The sequence below is a fragment of the Neovison vison genome, chromosome 1 (genome assembly GCF_020171115.1).
Source record: "Neovison vison isolate M4711 chromosome 1, ASM_NN_V1, whole genome shotgun sequence".
In the NCBI taxonomy this organism is placed as follows: domain Eukaryota; kingdom Metazoa; phylum Chordata; class Mammalia; order Carnivora; family Mustelidae; genus Neogale; species Neogale vison.
The window spans coordinates 218,953,003-218,974,738 of NC_058091.1; the positions used below are offsets into that span (position 1 = coordinate 218,953,003).

General features: G+C 41.8%; 1 protein-coding gene, 1 non-coding gene and 1 pseudogene across 3 annotated transcripts in view; 2 read left to right on the plus strand and 1 right to left on the minus strand.

Moving 5' to 3' along the window:
• Positions 1 to 5,845, plus strand: part of LOC122918750 (survival motor neuron protein) — a 31,880-nt gene extending 26,035 nt beyond the window's left edge. For both annotated transcript variants that reach the window (XM_044267550.1, XM_044267541.1), the window contains one exon: positions 5,496 to 5,845. The gene's annotated coding sequence lies outside the window, so the exon portion shown is untranslated. The remainder of the gene's footprint in view (positions 1 to 5,495) is intronic.
• A 6,754-nt stretch (positions 5,846 to 12,599) lies between these two features.
• LOC122898098 lies at positions 12,600 to 12,699 on the plus strand (annotated as a pseudogene).
• A 548-nt stretch (positions 12,700 to 13,247) lies between these two features.
• Positions 13,248 to 13,354, minus strand: LOC122897544. Its single transcript, XR_006382546.1, has one exon. It is a non-coding gene; the product is annotated as a U6 spliceosomal RNA (small nuclear RNA).
• Between the last annotated feature and the right edge of the window lie 8,382 nt (positions 13,355 to 21,736).

A 21,736-nucleotide genomic window follows, 5' to 3' on the forward strand; every position in this document is an offset into this window, starting at 1 on the left:
GTTGGGTAACCATCTGCCTTGGGCTCAAGTTATGATCCCAGGGTCCTGAGATCGAGGCCCATGTCGGGCTCCCTGCTCAGTGGGGAACCTGCTTTTCCCTCAGCCGCTACCCCTGCTTGTGCTTGCATGCGTGCACGCTCTCTCTCTCTAATATATAAAACCTTTTTTCGAAAAAAAATTTTTTTAAATGAAATGTTAAAAAATAAAAAAGTTAATAGGAAACTATTAAGGGGCACCTGGGTGGCAGAAGAGAGACAGGTGAGGTGACATACTGGAAGAGTGCCTTCTTTAAAGGATTGGCCAGAGATCACTGTACCTCAGTCACGTTTAGTAAACATAGCTTTTCTGCATGGTTGCCATTAACGTAAAGAAACTATGGGGTTAATGGTTTATAACAGTTAAAAACTTGTAAGGCACCTGTTGTTTGAAGCTCTTGATGAGTGTAAAAACAATTCAGCTCAGAAATCAAATTCTGAACCTTGAATAAGAGCAATTCCTGCCACTGCAGACAGAGTCTGTGTTTTGTATAGTGCAGTTTGTAGAAAACATTCACTGTATAGTTCTCTCACTAAGTACTTGGCATTTGGTCATTTTTATGTATGAATCATGGCCTTTCAGAACAGCTCAACAACATTTGTACATAGCCCACATTTTTTTTCACAGTACCTTTGTTTGAGGTATAATTTGTATAATTTGTATACAGTAAAATGCACAGACTTAAAATGGAGAGTTTGGGGGTGGCTAGGTGGCTCAGTTGAGCGTCTGACTCTGGATGAGACGCTCAGGTCGTGATCTCAGTCAAGCCCCCCTTGTCAGACTCCCCGTTCAGCAGGAGTCTGCTTATCCCCCCGCTCTCTGCCGTTCCCCCTGCTCTCTCTTGCTCTCTGTCTTGCGCTCTCCCTCACTCTTACTGAAATAAATCTTTAAAATGAGAGTTCGATGTTTTGAGAAGGCGTATCATTGTTAACTACACCTTAACCAAGATATAGAACATTTTCTTCAGTATAAAAAGTCACCATTTTGAATTCTGTGATCAAAGATTAGCTATTTTAGAACTTTATATGAGGGAATCCTATAATATGTACTCTTTCACACAGGATTGTTTTTAGTTATGATTATACATGAGTTCAGCCGTTGTTTTAAGATACTATATGTAACATATTTTGGAGGTAACAAGTAATATGGTTAAGGAAAGTAACTTATGAGCTTTCAAGTTCTAATCATTTCATTACTAGTTATTATGACACATAAATTTGTCTTTTATATTTTAAAATGGCACATAATTTGGAATTTACATTTCACTTTATTCATTTATTCATTCATGTCCATTGAGGGATTTTATTTGGCTGTATATATTACATCCCTAGAAAAAGAATCCCAGAATTTTCCCTCCTGTGTGTTTTCATCTTGCTTCTTGATAGTCCATGATGCCAGCTGAGTTTGTGAGGACAATAAAACCAAACTGATGGGACAGGAACATGATTCTGCCATGTTTCTAGATCTTTCAGTTGTACATCAGATCTGGTGCTGATCATACGTGTTTAATCTTCCCATGAGGTTTACAGCAGTTTTCCCAGCTCTGTGATCATCAGTGATTTCTATCATCAATGTAACCATGCTTCGTCATCACAGTTAGAAACTGAATGACAACTCTGGAGCATGGCCTAATAAGAACCCAGCACTGTTAATGCTCTTGAGAGCATCAGCCAGGGCATTCACAGGCACCACTGCGGCAGCCCGAAGGGTGGTGGACAGCCGTATTTCACTAAATAAAACCAGATCTTGGTTCCAGGCAGAAGACTACAGTGTGAAGCATTGTAGTCTTTGTGTTTAGATAAAGAGTCAGTAAAATCTTACTTTATGGAATTTGTTTTCAGGGGACTCCTTAGGTTTATTAGTTTGGGTTTTTGTTGTAAAGGAAACTAGAAACTGCACATGAAAGATTACTGGGTGTACTAGGCTTAGCTTACTTCATTTGATCTTTGTAGCACCATCAAGTTAGATATTACTATTCCCATTTTATAGACAAGAAAAAGACTCAGAGGTGAAATGGCTTTTCCTTGGGTACAGAGTAAGTGATGGCACTCTGTATAACCTCAGAACTCTCCCTCCAGCTCTCAGCCCCCCTGCACTGCTTCCAAGCTCTGTGGTATCTGCATAATTTAGGATTTGGGCAGGTACCTAAGTAGAATTTTTACACAGGTATCTGGAGCTCCACATTTTCAAATCCCTGCTTTCTAGACCTTACGTCTTTAGATTCTAGGTCCCTTATTCCAAGGCCCAAACCCTCTCTTTTTCCACATACTCCAAAGAACAGTACCTGTTCAAGCTCTGCCTTGGAAACTGTTTCCTCCCAAAATGGGGTGAGTGGAAAACTCACCTTAAGTGTTTGCTTTTTTCATGGATCTCTGCCCTGTGCTATCTGTTGCCCAATGCCAGCTTTCATAATCTATGGAAGGAAGACAAGTATACTACTACCTGTTCCTCCTGTTATTTTTAAGTTTTATTATTTAAGTTATCTCTACACCCAATGTGGGGCTGAAACTCAGTGACCCTGAGTTCGAGAGTTCAGACTAAGCCAGCCAGGCATGCCAGTTCCTCCTATTTTTTTTCTTTTTTAAAAATTTTATTTATTAAGACAACTATCATATGATCTCCCTGATATGAGGAAGTGGTGATGCAACATGGGGGCTTAAGTGGGTAGGAGAAGAATCCATGAAACAAGACGGGATAGGGAGGGAGACAAACCATAAGTGACTCTTAATCTCACGAAACAAACTGTGGGTTGCTGGGGGGAGGGGGGTTGGGAGAAGGGGGCTCAGGTCATGATACCAGGGTCCTGGGATCGAGCCCCACATTGGGACTCCCTGCTCAGTAGGGAGGCCTCCTTCTCCTCCTTCCTCTCCTTCTGCCTGCCACTCTTCCTGCTTGTGCTCTGTCAAATAAATAAAATCTAAACTCTTAAAAAATAGTAACTTTTTCAAAGAAAATCCAGTACTTTGGGTAAGAGAATAAGAAAACTGAAGGATGCTGTAATAGTAATCATCTCATTGTTGATGATTTATTTCATCATCATTTTAGGTGGTTTCATGTTATTATTTCAGTCTTTTTTTTTTTTTTTTTTTTTTTTAAGCATAGCTGCAGATAATCGGTGAGTGTATTATCAATTGTTCTCCACAAAATTTAGCACTTCAAAACAGCACATTTATTATCTCTGGTTTCTGTTGGTCAGGAATTCAGGAGCAGCTTATTAGCTGGGTAGTTCCCTTGAGATTACAGTCCTCTCAGGTTTTCACTGGGACTAGAGGATCTGCTTCTAGGCTCACTCATGGCTTTTTGTTGGAGACCTGAGGACCTTGCTTTTTGGGGCTCTCCATATACAGCCGGAGAGTCACAGTGTGACAGCTTGATTCCCCAGGGGGAGTGATCCAAAAGAGAGTGAGCAAGACCATACTCATTTTCATAACTTAGTTTCTGAATGAAACACTGCCCTGCCCTTTTCTGTTCTTTAGAAGTAAGTCCAACCCACTAAAGTCAGAGGAGTGGGATGAACAGTCATCTCCTAACTATCAGGAGGCAGTTATCACTGGGGCAGTGCTGAAGGCTGGCCACCACAATGAGTTAAAGTAAAATACGGAGATGAAGAATAACAAAATATTCAAAGTTAAGGGACAATAAAATCACTAAAATTCTATATTTTACATCTATAAAAAAATTCAATAGCATTAAAGCGTAATTGCAAGATAGGAGTTTTATCTTTATTATTCTAAATAAATTTTTTCTGTTCTTTGGCAGACCTCTAGGAGATAGTGAGTCATGAGTCCTTACAAAGAGCTATGAGACCTGCTCAGAAAAGAAACTCAAAACATAGCATAGGACCCAGTGGACCCAGATGATACAGTAGGAATTATTAAGTTTCACAAACTCCTTCTAATCCACTGTTTATCAAAATGGATATCTTAGGACAATTAACTTTTTCTCTGGACAGTGCTTTAGTTGTATTTTGTAGATTCTATTATGTAGAATTCTTACCATTTTCTAGATACTCTAAGACTTTGTTTTCAACTCTAGAGATGTATAATGTTTTAATTTCTAGGTAATTAGGTTTAATTACCTGTTGCAGGTAGGTGATATTGTTTGTATTATAATCACTGTTGGGGTTTTTTTTCTTTAAGATTTTTATTGGAAAGTAAGAAAGCACAAGCTGGTGGGTGGGGGTTGAGGGGCAGAGGGAGAGGGACAGGCAGGCTTTCCTTGCTGAACAGGGATCCTGACACAGGGCTTAATCCCAGGACCTCAGGATCTTGACTTAAACCAAAGGCACCTGCTTAACCAACTGAGCTGTCCAGGCACTCTGGTTTTTTGTTTGGGGGGCTTTTAAAAATACATTATTTTGATCACTGTTTTGTAATGTTTTTGGGTTTTGTTTTGGGTTTTTTTTGGATTTTATTTATTTATTTGACAGAGAGAAATCACAAGTAGAGGGAGAGGCAGGCAGAGAGAGAAGGAAGCAGACTCCCTGCCGAGCAGAGAGCCCGATGCGGGACTCGATCCCAGGACCCTGAGATCATGACCTGAGCCGAAGGCAGCGGCTTAACCCACTGTGCCACCCAGGCGCCCCAATTTTGTAATGTTTTTAATTCTGTTAGAACAGATCAAATACCAGTGTTCATTAAAATTTTTTTAGGGGCATCTGTGTGGCTCAGTGGGTTAAGGCTCTACCTTCAGCTCAGGTCATGATCTCTGTCCAGGGATAGATCCCCGCATCAGGCTCTATGCTCAGCAGGGATCATGTTTTCCCTCTCTCTTTGCCTACTTGTGATCTGTCAAATAAATAAAATCTTTATTAAAAAATACTATTTTTAAAATAGTCTTGCACATTTACTCACGTGAATTTCACAATTTGTGTAATTAAGTATCTTATAAAGATTGAATTTATTATGGCATTAAGTATATTAGCATATTATATTCTAGTTTTATTTCCCTTGATGAGTGTATTGCTTTCCTTTTTCTTTTTTTTTTTTTTTTTTTTTTTTGGTGTTTGTTTTTGTTGTTGTTGTTGTTTTTAGGATTTTATTTGACACAGAGAGTACAAGCAGGGGGAGTGGCAGGCAGAGGGAGAAGCAGACTCCATGCTAAGCAGGGAGCCTGACACAGGTCTCCATCCCAGGACTCTGTTATCATGACCCAAGCCAAAAGCAGACACTTAACCAACTGAGCTACCCAGGCACCCCATTTCTTTTGATTTTATGAGAAAATTTTTTTTTTATATATATTTATTTGAGAGAGCAAGCGAGCATGAAAGGGGCGAGGGGCAGTGGGAGAAGCCGGCTCCCTGATAAGCAGAGGGCCCGATGTGGGTCTTGATCCTGTGACTCCAGGATCATGACCTGAGCGAAGGCAGTTGCTTAACCAACTGAGCCACCCAGGTGCCCCAAGAAAATGGGTTTTTTAATTGCATACTTATATCTCGATCTTTTTTCCCAAAAAAACAGGTGCAGCTGTCTCCCGAGGAGAATGGTATTTTGATGCGCCATAGTCAACATGAACAAAATGTCGTTTTTTCTTCATGAACAGTTGGTTGGGTGGCATAATCGCCTGCATTTCCCCTTGTTGCACGTGATTCGTGCTTAAATAACCAGCCACGTGTTTCAAGGGAATAATCAGTTTGAATAACTCAGCAGTGGAAATGTGAGTAATTAAAAGAAACTCAGTTACATGTAGTAAGGAAAAGTCAATCTGTGAAAATTTCAACTCAGCCCATTTGTATATTATATCTTTCTTAGTATAAAGTATGTTAAGGTTTTTATTAATGCCTTTAAAAATAAATGGTAAATTTTTTTAACCTTGACTATAGGAGTAATTTTCTTTAGAATATATATGGTGAGGTAAATCTGTTTAAAATTTGTAGGAAGAGAACTTCTCAGACTTGGATAAAAGGCAGCAGGGTGAACATACAGCAGTTGTAAAGCCATACTGTTAATAATTCAAGTTTAGGAAACAAAGCTTATATGAATCTGAGTGTCATGGCACTGGACCTAGCCAGTCAGGGACCATGGCTCTGTTCCACTTCTTGGAAGTCATACTGTCATTCTCCTCTCCATACTTTGTCTTATCTGCCTGCCTCTCTGTCTTCTGGCCTCCTTCAGATTTTCCTCATGCACACTGCCTAACATGGCTGTCCGTGCTTTTGTGCTTTCATCACTGCCTTGCATTACCACCTACTATCCATTTGACTAGATCTCTGTCCGTTCAAATTCTCAGGAGAGGTAGAGAATCCTATTGTTTCATTTGAGTTTAAGGATTGGTATCCATCCACCTGGGATGCTGCCTACCTTTTTAGCTGTGGAAGAAGAGTTAATATAAAAAGCTATTTCTTTCAGAAGTTTCGCCTGGACAAACTAAAGGTATATAACGTATTTGTAGCAGCCCAGTACATGTTTGTGGAGTGTGTAAAGGCACCAGGTGGTAATACATGCTGTAGACAAAAATGAAGCAGGGGAGAGGGATTGGGCAGGGGTTGCAATTGGAGCGTGGATGCTTTTTTAAAAAGAATGGTCAAGGGGGCACCTGGCTGGCTCGGTTGGGAGAGCATGCAACTCTTGGGGGTTGTAAGTTCAAGCCCCACATTGGTTGTAGAGATTATTAAAAAGTTAAAAAGAGGGGCGCCTGAGTGGCTCAGTGGGTTAAGCCTCTGCCTTTGGCTCAGGTCACGATCGAGCCCCACGTCGGGCTATCCACTCAGCAGGGAGCCTGCTCTCCCCCCAGCCCGGCCGCCTGTCAAATAAATAAATAAAACCTTTAAAAAATAAATAAAAATTAAAAAAATAAAAAGAATGGTCAGGGAAGCTGAGGTGACATCTGAGCACAGATGCAAAGAAACTTCCCTGGCAAAGGAAATGACAAGTGCAAAGGCCCTAAGAGTGAATTTGGCGTGTTCAGGGAATGGCAAAGAAACCAGTGGAATGGAAATGAACGAGGAGGAGAGATTAAAGAGATGGAGGTAAGAGAGGTAGCCAGGGGTCAGGTCACATGTAGGCCACTGTAAGGTCTTCTGCAATTATTTTAATTTGGGATCCATTGAAAGGTTCTGAACCAAAGATACAGCATTATCTGATTTATTGAAACTGTCTTATGACTGTTGTGTTTGTGTTGAAAATAGACAATAAGATTCAAGGGAGGCAGTAGGCTGCTGACTGGTTAAGACCAGTGGGTAGTAGTGGTTGGACCTGAGTGTAATTTTAAAGTAGAGCTCAGCCTTTGCGTATAGATTGATTGCATGTGGAGTATGAAAGAGAAGTCAAAGATGACTTGGGCCTCAGCAAGTAGAACAAAGGTGGAACTTACTGACATGGAGAAGTTGGCGTGAAGAGTACTTGAGGGAAAGGAAGGATAGGAGTTGGGTTTAGACAGGTGAAACCTGAGATGAAACTCATAGCTCATATTAAGAGGAGTTCGATACGAGTCAGGAGTTCAGAGGAGAGATCTGGGCTAGAGATGAAAATGTAGAAGTTCACATAGACTTGGAATTTCAAGCTGTTCAACAGGACCAGATATCCAAGCAAGTGCATTTACACAGAGATATCCAAGAACTCCAGAGTATCCCCAGTGTTTAGACGTCAGATATGAGAAGCAATAAAGGAGAATGAGGGAACTCAGTGAGTTAGGAACAAACCCAAAAGGGGTGCCCTGGAAGGCAAATGAAGCATTTGAGGAGAGAGTGATGGGCCACATCAGAGTTACTGCTGGGTTAGATGATGTTAACAAGTAAAGTAGGATGAGGTTTGAGAAGTACTGAACATTGCTCATTGAACTGAGCAATGTTGAGATCACTGGTGACCTTCGTAAAAGCTGTTTTGGTGGAATGGAGAAAAGAAAAGCCTTGTGGGAGAGAATGTAAGAACAACTGAATATTGCACCATATAAACAACTCTTCCAAGGAATTTTGCATTTCTGAATTTGTTATATTTGTATATAAGTAAAATCGTATATAACTTTGAGGGGTTTTTTTGGTAATTCTTAGTTCATTTGTGTACATGTTTTTGAATGTGTCAGTTGTTTACATGAAATTTCTTACTGTGAGTCCTGGTAAAAATCTGAAAAACATGAAGTTAGAACAAGATGATGTAGGTATTGTTGGATAAGAGGTTGAGGATAGTAAGGGATATTTCTCATGTGGGTAGAATGGAAGGATTTCGGGAATTGCAGAGGGTTAAATAGGTGATCAGAAAGGGAGAAGTTTAGAAACAAAAGGGTGGTGAGGGTTGGCCTACGCAGCCTGTGGAGACAACATATACTAGAATAAAACAGGACAGTAATCTTACAGTCTAAAAATACTTTGTCATGGAAGTATTCCATTGTTTGTGAAGGGCGAGAATTATTTTAGCTTTGCAGGCTAGTCACATATTTTTTAAACTTTTAAAATGTAAAAAAGAGTCTTAGTTCCAAGCCTATGTAGTTTCAGGCCACACTTTGCTAGCCCCTGCTTTACACTAGACACCCCTGCTGGCTTTGAAGAGATCATTTATGTGGAGTTCTCTTCGTTTTTAAAATACCATTTTTAGGGGTACCTGGGTGGCTCAGTCATTGAGTGTGTGCCTTCAGCTCAGGTCATGATCCCAGGGTCCTGTATCCGAGCCCCACATTGGGCTCCTTGCTTGTCAGGAAGCCTGCTTCTCCCTCGCCTCCTCTCCCTGCTAGTGTCTTCCCTCTCTTGCTGTGTCTTTCTCTGTCAAAGAAATTTTAAAAATCTTTGATTTAAAAAAAAAACAAAAACATTTTTAGGGACACCTGGGTGGCTCCACTGGTTAAGCATCTGCCTTTGACTCAGGTCATCTCCCCATGCTTGCCTTTCCCCCTACTTGTGCTCTTTCTCTGACAAAATCTTCAAAAATTTTCAATTCAAATTTTTTAAATTAAAGATTTTTGAAATTTAATAACATCTTTAATTATTTATTTATTTGACACAGAGAAAGAGAGAGAGAGAGATCACAAGTAGGAAAAGGAAAAGCAGAGCCAAGCAGAGAGCCCAACGCAGGGCCCAATCCTAGGACCCTGAGATGATGACCTGAGCCAAAGGCAGAGGTTTAACCCACTGAGCCATCCAAGCGCCCCCAAATTTAATAAAATCTTAATTTTTTTAAAGAGTATTTTAAAGACTTTATTTATTTATTTGACAGAGATCACAAGTAGGCAGAGAGGCAGGCAGAGAGAGGGGAAGGGAAGCAGGCTCCCCACTGAGCAGAGAGCCCAACGTGGGGCTCGATCCCAGGTGCCCCAAAATCTTAATTTTTAAAAAAATCATTTTTCAGGGGGTGCCTGGGTGGCTCAGTGGGTTAAAGCCTCTGCCTTCGACCCTGGTCGTGATCCCGGGGTCGTGGGATCAAGCCCCGAATCAGGCTCTCTGCTCATCGGCGAGCCTGCTTCCTCCTCTCTCTCTCTCTACCTACTTGTGATCTCTGTCAAATAAATAAATAAAAATCTGTTAAAAAAAAAAAAATCATTTGTCAGCAAATGAGAGAACACAAGCAGGGCAAGCTGGAGAGGGAGAAGCACTGAGCCGGGAGCCCAGCGTGGGGGCTTGATCCCAGGATGCCGGGATCATGACCCAAGCTGAAGGCAGACACTTAACCAACTGAGCCAACCAGGTGCCCCTGAAATACCATTTTTAATAGTACAGGCACAGAATTCACATAGTACAAAAGATACGCAAGAGAAAAGAATCAACCCCCCCACCCCTAGTTATCCTGGTCCCCTCCTTAAAATCAACTACTACCCTGTTTCTTGTATATCATATAAGATGTTTTTTTTGTTTTGTTTTGTTTTGTTTTAAAGATTTTATTTATTTATTTGACAGAGAGATCACAAGTAGGCAGAGAGGCAGGCGGAGAGAGAGGAGGAAGCAGGCTCCCCGCCAAGCAGAGAGCCCAATGTGGGGCTCGATCCCAGGACCCCGGGACCATGACCCGAGCAGAAGGCAGAGGCTTTAACCCACTGAGCCAGCCAGGTGCCCCTAAGACGTTTTTATAACCATGCATGTGCACGTATCCTGTCAGTGACTCTTTTTAAAAAACAAAACAAAACAAAAAAAACCCAAACTAGGTTCTTTTTGCTTTATGTCTAAATTATTAAATTTAATAAGTAATAGCTGTATCAGTTACCATGTTGTTGCTTCTCATGTCCAAATCCAGCCTTCACTGCCTTCTCTGCAGTAATGGATCCAGACTCTGTACAAAGACCTGGGCTCAAAGCAGACAGAGTATAAAGCTCAGTCACTAGAGGGTAGTGGTGGAACACTTCTTTTCCCCCCAGGGCACTTAAGTCCAGCTTCCACTGTGCCCTTCTAACAGCTCCCTGCCCAGGTGATTTTTCTAGCGCTGCCTGCTGGCAGGACACAGCACCACCACAAGAATGGCGCCCTCTGGTACCGCCAAGGTTGTTCTCCGCAAGCTCAGACCTTGGGCTACATTGCCACAGCCTCAACCCACGTCCAGGGCTGTGCCCTCTCCACTGAGTGCTGAATCTTAGAAATTCAGTTTTTTACTTGGTGCTGATACAGTAAGTGTTAAATCAAAAGCCTCCAAGAGCTTTTTTCCTTAAAGTCTACTTCTACTACCAAACAGTTGCTGCAAGTATTCAGGATTATCTCTTGGCCCACAAAAGATATATCTGGATCCTGTGTTAAAGTCTTGTTTCATTTAGTTAGAAAATGGATTCAGTCTTGAAATTAATCATTTTACCTGTAACTTGAATACTTCTTCCTTACTGTGGCTTAAAGGACAGATCAGTGTACCTCACTCCACTCCCATGGCTGTTTTTGATCTGCCTTACCACACTTAACCTGAAAATCAGATGCTAATCTGGATAATGGAGGATTAGGTGTATAAAACGGATTTAAGGAGCGCCTGGGTGGCTCAGTGGGTTAAAGCCTCTGCCTTTGGCTCAGGTCATGATCCCAGGGTCCTGGGATGGAGCCCTGCACTGGGCTCTCCGCTCAGCAGGGAGCCTGCATCCCCTGACCCCGGCCTGCCTCTCTGCCTATTTGTGATCTCTGTCAAATAAACAAACAAAATCTTTTAAAAAAAAAAAGTTTAAAAAAAAACAGATTGAAGGACTGATCTTTTAGTTGGGGAAGATCATTCAGGAACTGCAAAGGTATTGGTAATCTGTTTCTTAAGCTCACTGATAGACAAGCAGTGTTCATTTGTGTGTGTGTGTGTGTTTTTACCATGCCTATTATTAGTACCCTTTTAGTGTTTAATGGAATGTTTAATAAAGTGTTTTGAGTCAGGTTTTTAGAATTGACAAAAACTTAACGGTTTTCAGCTAATTCTTCTGTAGCTAAATGTTCTATTTCTGAGCGACTGGTGAGAATGGCAGCATCCATTTCAGTAAATATTTAAGTGCTGAGATTAAGGAGGTCTTTCTTTCATGGCAGTAAACAGTGTGATCCCTTCTGCATCCAGGAGGCAACCTAATATGCGAAGGGGATGAGGCTTTGCAGTCACCACACACATTGACTCAAAGATTTAATGGTTGTGGCCTGATTTCTGATACGGTCAGTGAAATGCCTGGAAATAGTCAACTCAAAATTTTAAGTGTGGCATATTGTCCAGTGCTTGAAAGAAATTTCTGTATCCTTCCCTGTAATCTTGTGACTAAATGAAAGATTTAAGTTCTCAAGTTTCTGGAAACCTCCACTGGTTGCTACCTTGGCTATAAAAGCCAAGTATTTGCAAAAACACAATCATAAGGACTTCATTTCAATAGTGGTAGATTAGGTTATTTGTACCAACCTCCCTCCCACAACCACCATCATCACTCAAAGTAGAAAATGCCCAGTTTTAGCTGCTTAAAAATCCCAAACCACTAACAGTAACAAACTTCCTGGCCAAAACCCAAGGAAAAAGCAGAAACCAGAAAAGTTAAGACCACAGCACGGAAGCCACTCTTCCATGAGAGTTTTGCCATTCTGTGCTAATTTGGGTTTCTCTTGTGGTCTCACAGGACAACATGACTTGATCCCTAGAAACTTTCTGCTTCTAAAGCCTTACACCTGGTAATGTTTTCAATACTTTCTACCATCCACTGGTATATGAAGCTTATCTTTTGTGTCCAGTTCTTATATCAGCCATTCCTCCAGAGACTCTAGTTTCTTTTAGGGAGGTGTTCCTTTTAGTATTCAGGCGTGAAGATCTGGTGTGTGGGGTGTTCGTTACGACTAGGTCGCTTTCTTTGTTGACTGAGCTATGTATATGTGCGTGTATAGAAATACATAGCTTAACTGTATCCATGTGTATCCGTAGACTCACATACATAGGTTAAAAACTTTTGAGTCCACCACAGTATTCCCACTTTTTTTTTTTTTTTTTAGATTATTTATTTATTTATTTATTTGACAGAGAGAAATCACAAGTAGGCAGAGAGGCAGGCAGAGAGAGAGAGAGAGGGAAGCAGGCTCCCTGCTGAGCAGAGAGCTTGATGCGGGACTCGATCCCAGGACTCTGAGATCATGACCTGAGCCGAAGGCAGCGGCTTAACCCACTGAGCCACCCAGGCGCCCAGTATTCCCAAATTTAATTTAACACCTTAGAGTTCTTGTGCTCGCTTCGGCAGCACATATACTAAAATTGGAATGATACAGAGAAGATTAGCATGGCCCTGGGCAAGGATAACACCTTAGAGTTCTTCACACCCTCTCCCTTCAGTACTTCCAAATTCCTTCTGCAACAATGAGGAAACTTGGTTCTCATTCAACTTAATGTATTATTTACTTAGCTTGTTGTGTATGCCACTCACCTCCTCAGCCCCTGGATCTTGCCTCTGTCCCCCTCAGCCTTCCTGCTCCTCCCCCAGCCACATGCTGCCTGCAAAGGAAGGAAACAGAAGGGAAGAGCAAGACATCGAGGTGATCATGAAGAGGGCCAACGTTTAAGAAGCACTGCTGCTCTATCTCCGTATCTCCACTGACTCCTATTCTAATGTGTTTTTAAAACAAAAACAAAAACCAAAAAAACACACAGGCCCAATGGAGTTCCTTCTGCCCCATATCATTAAACTAAGATTTAATTTTTAGTATGAGTTATCCCAGAAACAGAATCTTCAACCAACCAAGCAGGAATCACCTGATTAGCATTAGTTAGGTCCATCTGCCCAACAGACCTCTGCCATACCCCCTAAAGGAAAATAACCTTATCGTAACCAACTCACCTGCTTTTTCACCTACTATAACTTTCTTTTTTTTTTTTTTAAATATGGAACGCTTCACGAATTTGCGTGTCATCCTTGCGCAGGGGCCATGCTAATCTTCTCTGTATCGTTCCAATTTTAGTATATGTGCTGCCGAAGCGAGCACTACTATAACTTTCTTGTTCCTGCTCCTGTATACCTGTAAAGAAATCTTTCATTTTATACAGCTTCTCAGAGCTCCTTTCTAGGTCCTTCATGCACTGGATGGTACCTGATTCAAATCCATTTTTATTCAAATGAGCTCTCAAAATTTTTAATATGCCCTGGTTTATCTTTTTTTTTTTTTTTTAAGATTTTATTTCTGTACTTGACAGAAAGAAAGCACCAGAAAGAGAAGCAGCAGTCAGAGGGAGAGGGAGAAGCACGATCCACTATGAGCAGAGAGCCCAATGCGGGGGCTCAATCCCAGGACCCTGGGATCATGATGTGAGCTGAAGGCAGATGCTTAGCAACTGAGCCACCCAGGCACTCTAATATGCCTTAGTTTATCTTTTAACACCTATTAGAGGGGCTCCTGGGTGACTCAGTTGTTAAGCATCTGCCTTTGGCTCAGGTCATGAGCCCAGGGTCCTGGGATCGAGCCGCACATCAGGCTCCATGCTCAGCAGGAAGCCTGCTTCTCCCCTTTTTACTCCCCCTGCTTGTGTTTCCTCTTGCTGTGTCTCTCTCTGTCAAATAAACAAAATCTTGGGGGGGGGAGTAATTCAGTGAAAATATTTTAAAAAACCCACCTATTAGAATTCTTCCGTGAATATACATTCTTTTTGTAACCATAAAAAAAACAAGTATTTAGGCAATTTCTACAATTATCATTTTGTTAATTCTTTTTTTTTTTTTTTAAGATTTTATTTATTTATTTGAGAGAGAGAGACAGTGAGAGAGAGCATGAGCGAGGAGAAGGTCAGAGAGCGAAGCAGACTCCCCATGGAGCTGGGAACCCGATGTGGGACTCGATCCTGGGACTCCAGGATCACGCCCTGAGCCGAAGGCAGTCGTCCAACCAACTGCGCCACCCAGGTGTCCCTCATTTTGTTAATTCCAATTTCACATACTAAGTTCTCTTAAAAGATAGCTTTATCTATATGGGGTGAGTGGTGGCTCAGTCGGTTAAGCATTTGCCTTTGGCTCAGGTCATGATCCCAGGGTCCTGGGATCGAGCCCCACATGAGACTCTCTGCTAAGCGGGATCCTGCTTCTCCATCCTGCTGCTGTTCCTGAATGTACTCTCTCTGTCAGATAAATAAAGGTGGCTCAGTTGGTTGGACGACTGCCTTCGGCTCAGGGCGTGATCCTGGAGTCCTGGGATCGAGTCCCGCATCGGGCTCCCAGCTCCATGGGGAGTCTGCTTCGCTCTCTGACCTTCTCCTCGTTCATGCTCTCTCTCACTGTCTCTCTCTCTCAAATAAATAAATAAAATCTTTAAAAAAGAAAAAAAAAAAAGACAGTTTTACCTATATCCCAAAACTTCTGAAGTAACAGGGATTAAGTATTTCTGGAATGGGTCACATAAAATTACATCAGGTTGTAATGACCAAATATGTATTCTAAGAAGTACATCGCTCGGGGCACCTAGGTGGCTCAGTGGGTTGAGGCCTCTGCCTTCAGCTCAGGTCATGATCTCAGAGTCCTGGGATCGAGTCCCGCATCGGGCTCTGTGCTTGGCAGGGAGCCTGCTTCTCCCCCCTCGCCCCACAGAGCCTCTCTGCCCACTTGTGACCTGTTGAATAAATAAATAAAATATTTAAAAAAAAAAAAAAAAGTACATCACTCTGAAGACACTGCTTTGAATGAGATCAAGCACTTGGAGGGTCCTGAGGAGCACTGTCCCTTCCTCCAAATGAGTAAGGGCAGCTAATACTACTATGACTTGTAGTTAATACAAAATAGAAGGATTTTAGGGGAAGAACAAAAAAGTAAAAGGCACGATTTTGTAAACATACCAAATTTTTCAGTTGTTTCCTTATAAGGAAAGTGTTGGTATTCAAGATTTAGTATCTTCAAAGAAATAAAATTTGGAGAAACAATGACTATAAAAGGAAAGAAAAATACTTAGTTATGTTAGCTACATTTTTTTCCTCCAAATTTGTATTTAAAGTCTAGTTATTCAGCTCCATCTTTTATGCCAACAAATGTATTTAAAGAGTGTTGTTAAAGGGATAGAAATTAATACAATAATTTAGACTTAATTAGTATGACTGAATAAATAAATCTTAGCTCAGGAAAGAATTCTGGTAACTATAAATAATTCAGAAACAAATACACCACGTTTGAAAATTCATTTAAAATCTGATCTATGAGGGGCGCCTGGGTGGCTCAGTGGGTTAAGCCACTGCCTTCGGCTCAGGTCATGATCTCGGGGTCCTGGGATCGAGTCCCGCATCGGGCTCTGTGCTTGGCAGGGAGCCTGCTTCCTCTTCTCTCTCTCTCTGCCTGCCTCTCTGCCTGCTTGTGATCTCTCTCTGTCGAATAAATAAATAAAATCTTAAAAAAAAAAAAAAATCTGACTTATGAGGTGCCTGGGTTGTTCAGCTGGTTGTCTGCCTCTAGCCTAGGTCATGATATGAAGGATCAAGCCTCCAGTTGGGCTCCCTGCTCAGTGGGGAGCCTGCTTCTCCCTCTGCCTCTCCCACTGCTTTATGCACTCTCTCTCTGAAATGAATAAAATCTTTAAAAAAAGTAAAAACATCTATTTTAATACTTTTATTCTTTGACATCAATTGCATATTTAAAATTTACCTTTTAGGGGCACGTGGGTAGCTAAGTTGTTAAGCATCTGCCTTCAGCTCAGGTCATGATTCCAGGGTCCTGGGATCCAGCCCCACATCAGGCTCCCTGCTCTGCGGAAAGCCTGCTGTTCCCTCTCCTACTCCCCCTGCTTATGTTCCCTCTCTGGCTGTTTCTCTGTCAAATAAGTAAAATTTTAAAAAAATAAATTTATTTTTTTTTAAAGATTTTATTTATTTATTTGACAGAGAGAGAGGAAGGGAATCAGGCCCCCTGCTGAGCAGAGAGCCCGATGTGGGACTCGATCCCAGGACCCTGAGATCTTGACCCAAGCTGAAGGCAGCGGCTTAACCCACTGAGCCACCCAGGAGCCTCAAAAATAAAATTTAAAAGTATACCTTTTAAAAGTGCTTAAAATGACTATACAGATGAATCTTAAGCCAGTTTTGTTTGTAGCACTTACCAAGTGGGATGGTTGTAAAAAATGGTCCAGAAAAATTAATTTGAGTTTTTCTTGCAGGAAGCAAGTGAAGTCATGAAGATTCAAAATCGGAAAAGAAATTACATGGCAGATAAAAAACAATCTGGAGAATTCTGAGTTAATTTCACTATAAAATATCAAACATTTCAGCAATTAGAGAAAATTCCAAATTCCTTTCAGAATTAGCCATATAATTATCCTGTTTCAACAATAACGGAGTTAAAACAAAGCTGATCCATGATATAATGATCAAAGAATATGGCCACTCAGCTTACAGGTTCAGGTTCTGCAACTAACTGGTGAGCTGCGTGAACTTGGACACTCTCCAGGGATCAGTTTTCTCTTTTATAAAGTAAGACCACAGACTCCGTAAGGTCTCCAATTTTGCACAAAACATTTACACAGTAGGAATACTATACACAAAGAAACAAAAGCAGTGACAAATCTGAAAACCAAAATTTGATACAAAAATTATTGACAGGGGCGCCTGGGTGACTTAGTCAGTTAAGCATCTGCCTTCAGCTCAGGTCATGGTCCTGAGATCCTGGGATCAAGCCCTGACTTGGGCTCCCTGGTCAGCGGAGAGTCTGCTTCTCCCTTTGCCTCTCCCCTCCCATCCATGCTTGCTTGCTTGCTCTCTTGCAAAAATAAAATCTTTTTAAAAAAATTACTGACAAATCTCAAAACTACCACTTCCACATTCAGCTTTAAAGAACCATACTGCACCCAACTCTGCATGTTAATTCCACAGAGATTTACACTGCCTCAGTCTGTAGGGTTCCTTCACTAAACTAAGGAACTGAGGACACCTAAGTCATTTTTGTTCAATGATAAACAACTTGTTCAGCCATCTTTCCTCAGCACATCAGTCAGTAGGATAAGCTGGTGAGGAAAGGGGAAATGCTTTCAACGGCTAGCAATCAGGAGATTTCCTTCACCACTCCCCCCCCATCTGCAAGACCTGAATGTTAAAGTAGATGGGACTGACTGCATTCATGAAGCTAGGTTTGAGGTTTTATTTACTGCAGTATCCTCATCTGTACTTAGTACATGACAGGTGCTTAATAGGTATTTGTAGAACTTACTTTCCTATTTATGATGAGCAATTCCTACTGAAAAACCATTTTCTTTTTTTTTTTTTTTTAAGATTTTTATTTATTTATTTGACAGGCAGAGATTACAAGGAGGCAGAGAGGCAGGCAGAGAGAGAGAGAGGGAAGCAGGTTCCCCGCGGAGCAGAGAACCCGATGTGGGACTCGATCCCAGGACCCCGAGATCATGACCTGAGCAGAAGGCAGCGGCTTAACCCACTGAGCCACTCAGGCGCCCTGAAAAACCATTTTCTATCACAGTACCACACACTCCTAAAATAAACAAGGTGCTGGTGTTCATTACCATCAATTCACAAAGTTCACAATGGTTCTGAAGTCTGGAATCACTTCTGCAAAGGATTTTGTGTTTTGGAGAAACTGACAACTAAGCACAAAGTTAAAAGATATGAACAGGGGAGCCTGGGTGGCTCAGTGGGTTAAGCCTCTGCCTTCGGCTCCGGTCGTGATCCCAACATCCTGGGATCAAGCCCCATATCGGGCTCCCTGCTCGGCAGGAAGCCTGCTTCTCCCTCTCCCACTCCCTCTGCTTGTATTCCCTCTCTCGCTGTGTCTGTCTGTCAAATAAATAAAATTCTTTAAAAAATAAAAAAAAATTTTTTTAAAGATTTAAGAATAGTGATAGACAATTAAGTGCATTTGCTTTACGTTTTCAATTTTACTGTTAGAGAGCTTTAATCACAAAAATTAAGTATGAAAATGAGACGCCTGGTTGGCTCAGTCAGTTAAGCGTCTGCCTTAGGCTCAAGTCATAATCCCAGGGTCCTGAGATCGAGTCCTGCTTCAGGCTCCCTGCTCAGCGGGGAGCTTGCTTATTTATTTCAGACAGACAACGCAAGCCAGGAGAGGGGTAGAAGGAGATGAAGAAGCAGGCTCCCTGCTGAGCAGGAAGCCCAACTTGGAGCTCAATCCCGGGACCCCAGGATCATGACCTGAGCTGAAGGCAGATGTTTAACTGACTGAGCCCCCCAGATGTCCCAATAAATAAAATCTTTAAAAAAAAAAAAAAAAAAGTGAAGATTGTTGGGTCTAGATACATACAGGTCCAGGACCATCAAGTGTATGTGGGGTTTAAGTAGGCTCAAGAAGGCCACAGCGTGACGGAAACCCCAACTCACCTGTATAAAGGACACTGCTCTAGCCAGGGCTGCAGCTCCTGCAGGGGAAGCAAGGGGCCCTTTCTTAGGGAAGTCCAGTCAGAGCTCTTCATAAGCAAAGACAATGTCACTGCTGTAAGCTTAAACAAAAGGCATACTGTGAGACCAGCAAGCGTTGCTATTTTTTTTTTTAAGATTTTATTTATTTATCTGACAGAGATCACAAGCAGGCAGAGAGTCAGACAGAGAGAGAGGAGGAAGCAGGCTCCCTGCTGAGCAGAGAGCCCGATGCGGGGCTCGATCCCAGGACCCTGAGATCACGACCTGAGCCGAAGGCAGCGGCTTAACCACTGAGCCACCCAGGTGCCCCAAGCATTGCTATTTCAAGTATCAGTATTCAAATTATGCCTTCCTATATACACATGGAATGTGGATGTATAGCATTTCAGTGTTACTGGAGGATGGGTTGGAAAAGATGCAAGGCTATGAAGAAGCAGGACTGACGACACATTGCTTGTTGAAGCAGTGGAAGATACATGGTGGCTCTATGCCACAGTCTTATTTCTGTGTGGGTTCAAATTTTTCTATAATAAAACATTCTCTCCACCATCCAGCATCAGAATAAAACAAGACAATGCTAGAGGAGACTACCTTTCTCCACAAGGTTGTGTCAAGATTTGAGAAAATCAAATTTTCCTTGTTCTCTCCCTAAGAGCAGGCAGGTTCATTTTATTCCCCTTTGGGGTATCTACTCCTGAGGTAGTCTCCATTAGACTTCCCACCTTGGGCTGACCCTGAGGTTGGGTTCCTATCTTCCGTACACTGTGAGGACTTGAAAACTAAATATTAATTTAGTTAATATTAAATTATATTAAAACTAAATATTAATTTTCATTTAAGATGAAAGCTTGCTTCACCGTTCCATCTTTAACCCCAGAAACCCGCTATTAACTCCATTTTTAATCTGAGTATTACTCAAGGTTTTGGAAAAACTTGTCTTATCCCTTGTGTCTCCTTTACTCTCACACAACTACCACACTCACAAGACTGCTGAGACTAGATGTATGGGGGTCCTATCCCTGCTCCGCCGGGAAGCAATTCTTTGGCACCAGCTGGGTGTCCTACAATTCCACACAATTCTAACACTCCCAAGAGATAGTGTCAGACCCCAGAGTTAAGGGCTCAACCCACAAGACTGCTGTTAGCCCACTTCATTTGCTAGACTGGTTCACAGAACTCAGGGAAACATTTACTTACCAGTTTATTACAAGTTATGATAAAGGATACAGATGAACAAGCCAGATGAAGAGATACATAGGCCAAATTGGGGGAGGGGGGCGCTGAGTACAGAAGCTTCCATCCTTAAGCCTCCGTCAGCTGGCTACCGGCAAGTAAGTGGTAGAGGAGAGGAGCACAAAATCAGAACTCTTAGAAGTCTGCTCCTCTGCGGGACCTTGCTCCAGGGACTAAGCAGGGCTAGAGTTCTTGAGGGGACAGTGTGGTCTCAGATCCCGCGGGGTCACAGAAGGACTGGAGTATGAGTGTAGCAGAGCTCCCAGGTATCAGAAGCAGAAAAGCTGGCTACAGAGACAGAGCTGAGGAATGAGCTCTCAACTCAGGATTACCTTAAACTGGGATCCAAGGCACAGTTGGACCACTGCTCTTCGAGAAGGGACCCCACAAGTGGCAGATCCGGGGAGACTTCCCTGGAAGAGCAGCAGGAATCTGCTGGGTTTGGAGACTTCAAATGGAGCCATGTGCCAGAGACAGAAATGCTCAGTCAACAGGCTGGGTGAGCTTGGAGCACAGCCAGAGACCAGGGAGATGGGAGGGACTGAGCACTTTTCTCTGAGGGCCCACTAAGGAGGGGAGCCCCAAGCTCTCGGCTCCTCTGGGCCGGAGATTGGGAGGCCACCATTTTCACTTCCATCCTTCAAAGCTGTATGGAAATCATTCAGGGAACGAAAACTCCTGGGCGCAAACCCAAATGTATTATTTAGCCTGGCCCCTGGCAAGGGCAGTGCAATTCCACCTCGGGCAAAGACAGTTGAAAATCACTGCAACAAAACCCTCCCCGCAAGAATATCGAGCCAAGATCAACGTTGCCAATCAATGAGAACTACAAAACTACAGTGCTAGGGGAATATAGCACATAAAATTCATGGCTTTTTCCCATGATTCCTTAGTCTTTCAATGTTAAATTCTTTTATTTTTATTTTTCTATTTTTTTTTAATTTTTTCTCTTGGGGTACCTGGGTGACTCACTGGGTTAACCCTCTGCCTTCAACTCAGGTCATGACCTCAGGGTCCTGGGCTCCCTCCTCTTTCTCTGCCTGTCTCTCTGCCTCCTTGTGATCTCTCTGTCAAATAAATAAAATCCTTAAATAAAATAAAATTAAAATTTTCCTCTTTCCTATTTTAACCATCTTATGATACCTTTTTTTAAATCTTTTTTGTTAGTCTTATAGTCATATTCTATCCCTTCACTGTAATTGACCTTATTTTTCTATATACATAAGTTTTTCTTTTTTAAAATTTTGGGATACAGTTTTTTCTAACACCAAAATATACCCTACAACTAGTGTACATCTTTGGTCTAGTCTCCTTCCTGATCACATTCGTTTTTCTTTTTACTTTCTTTTTTCAGCCAATATCTTATCTTACTAATTCCTTTTTTTAAATGTTTTTTTAAAATTTTCATCTTTACAGTCCTATTCCATCCCTTCATCATATTTACCTTTACTTTTGTATATATGTAAGTTTTTCTTTCTTTAAAATTATGGGACACAGTTTCATCTAACACACCAACATATACCCTAAATCTAATATGGCTTTGTTCTAGTCTCCCACCTGATTACATTCTCTTCTTTTTTTAGTTTTTTTTTTTTTCTTTTTTCAGCCAACTTATCTTACCAATTCCTCTTTTAAAATCATTTTTAATTTTCACCTTTACGGTCATATTCCATCCCTTCATTGTGCCTACCTTTATTTTTGGATATATTTTTTTCTTTAAAATTTTGGGAGGCAGGCCTCGGCAAGGGCACCTGGGTGGCTCAGTGGGTTAAAGCCTCTGCCTT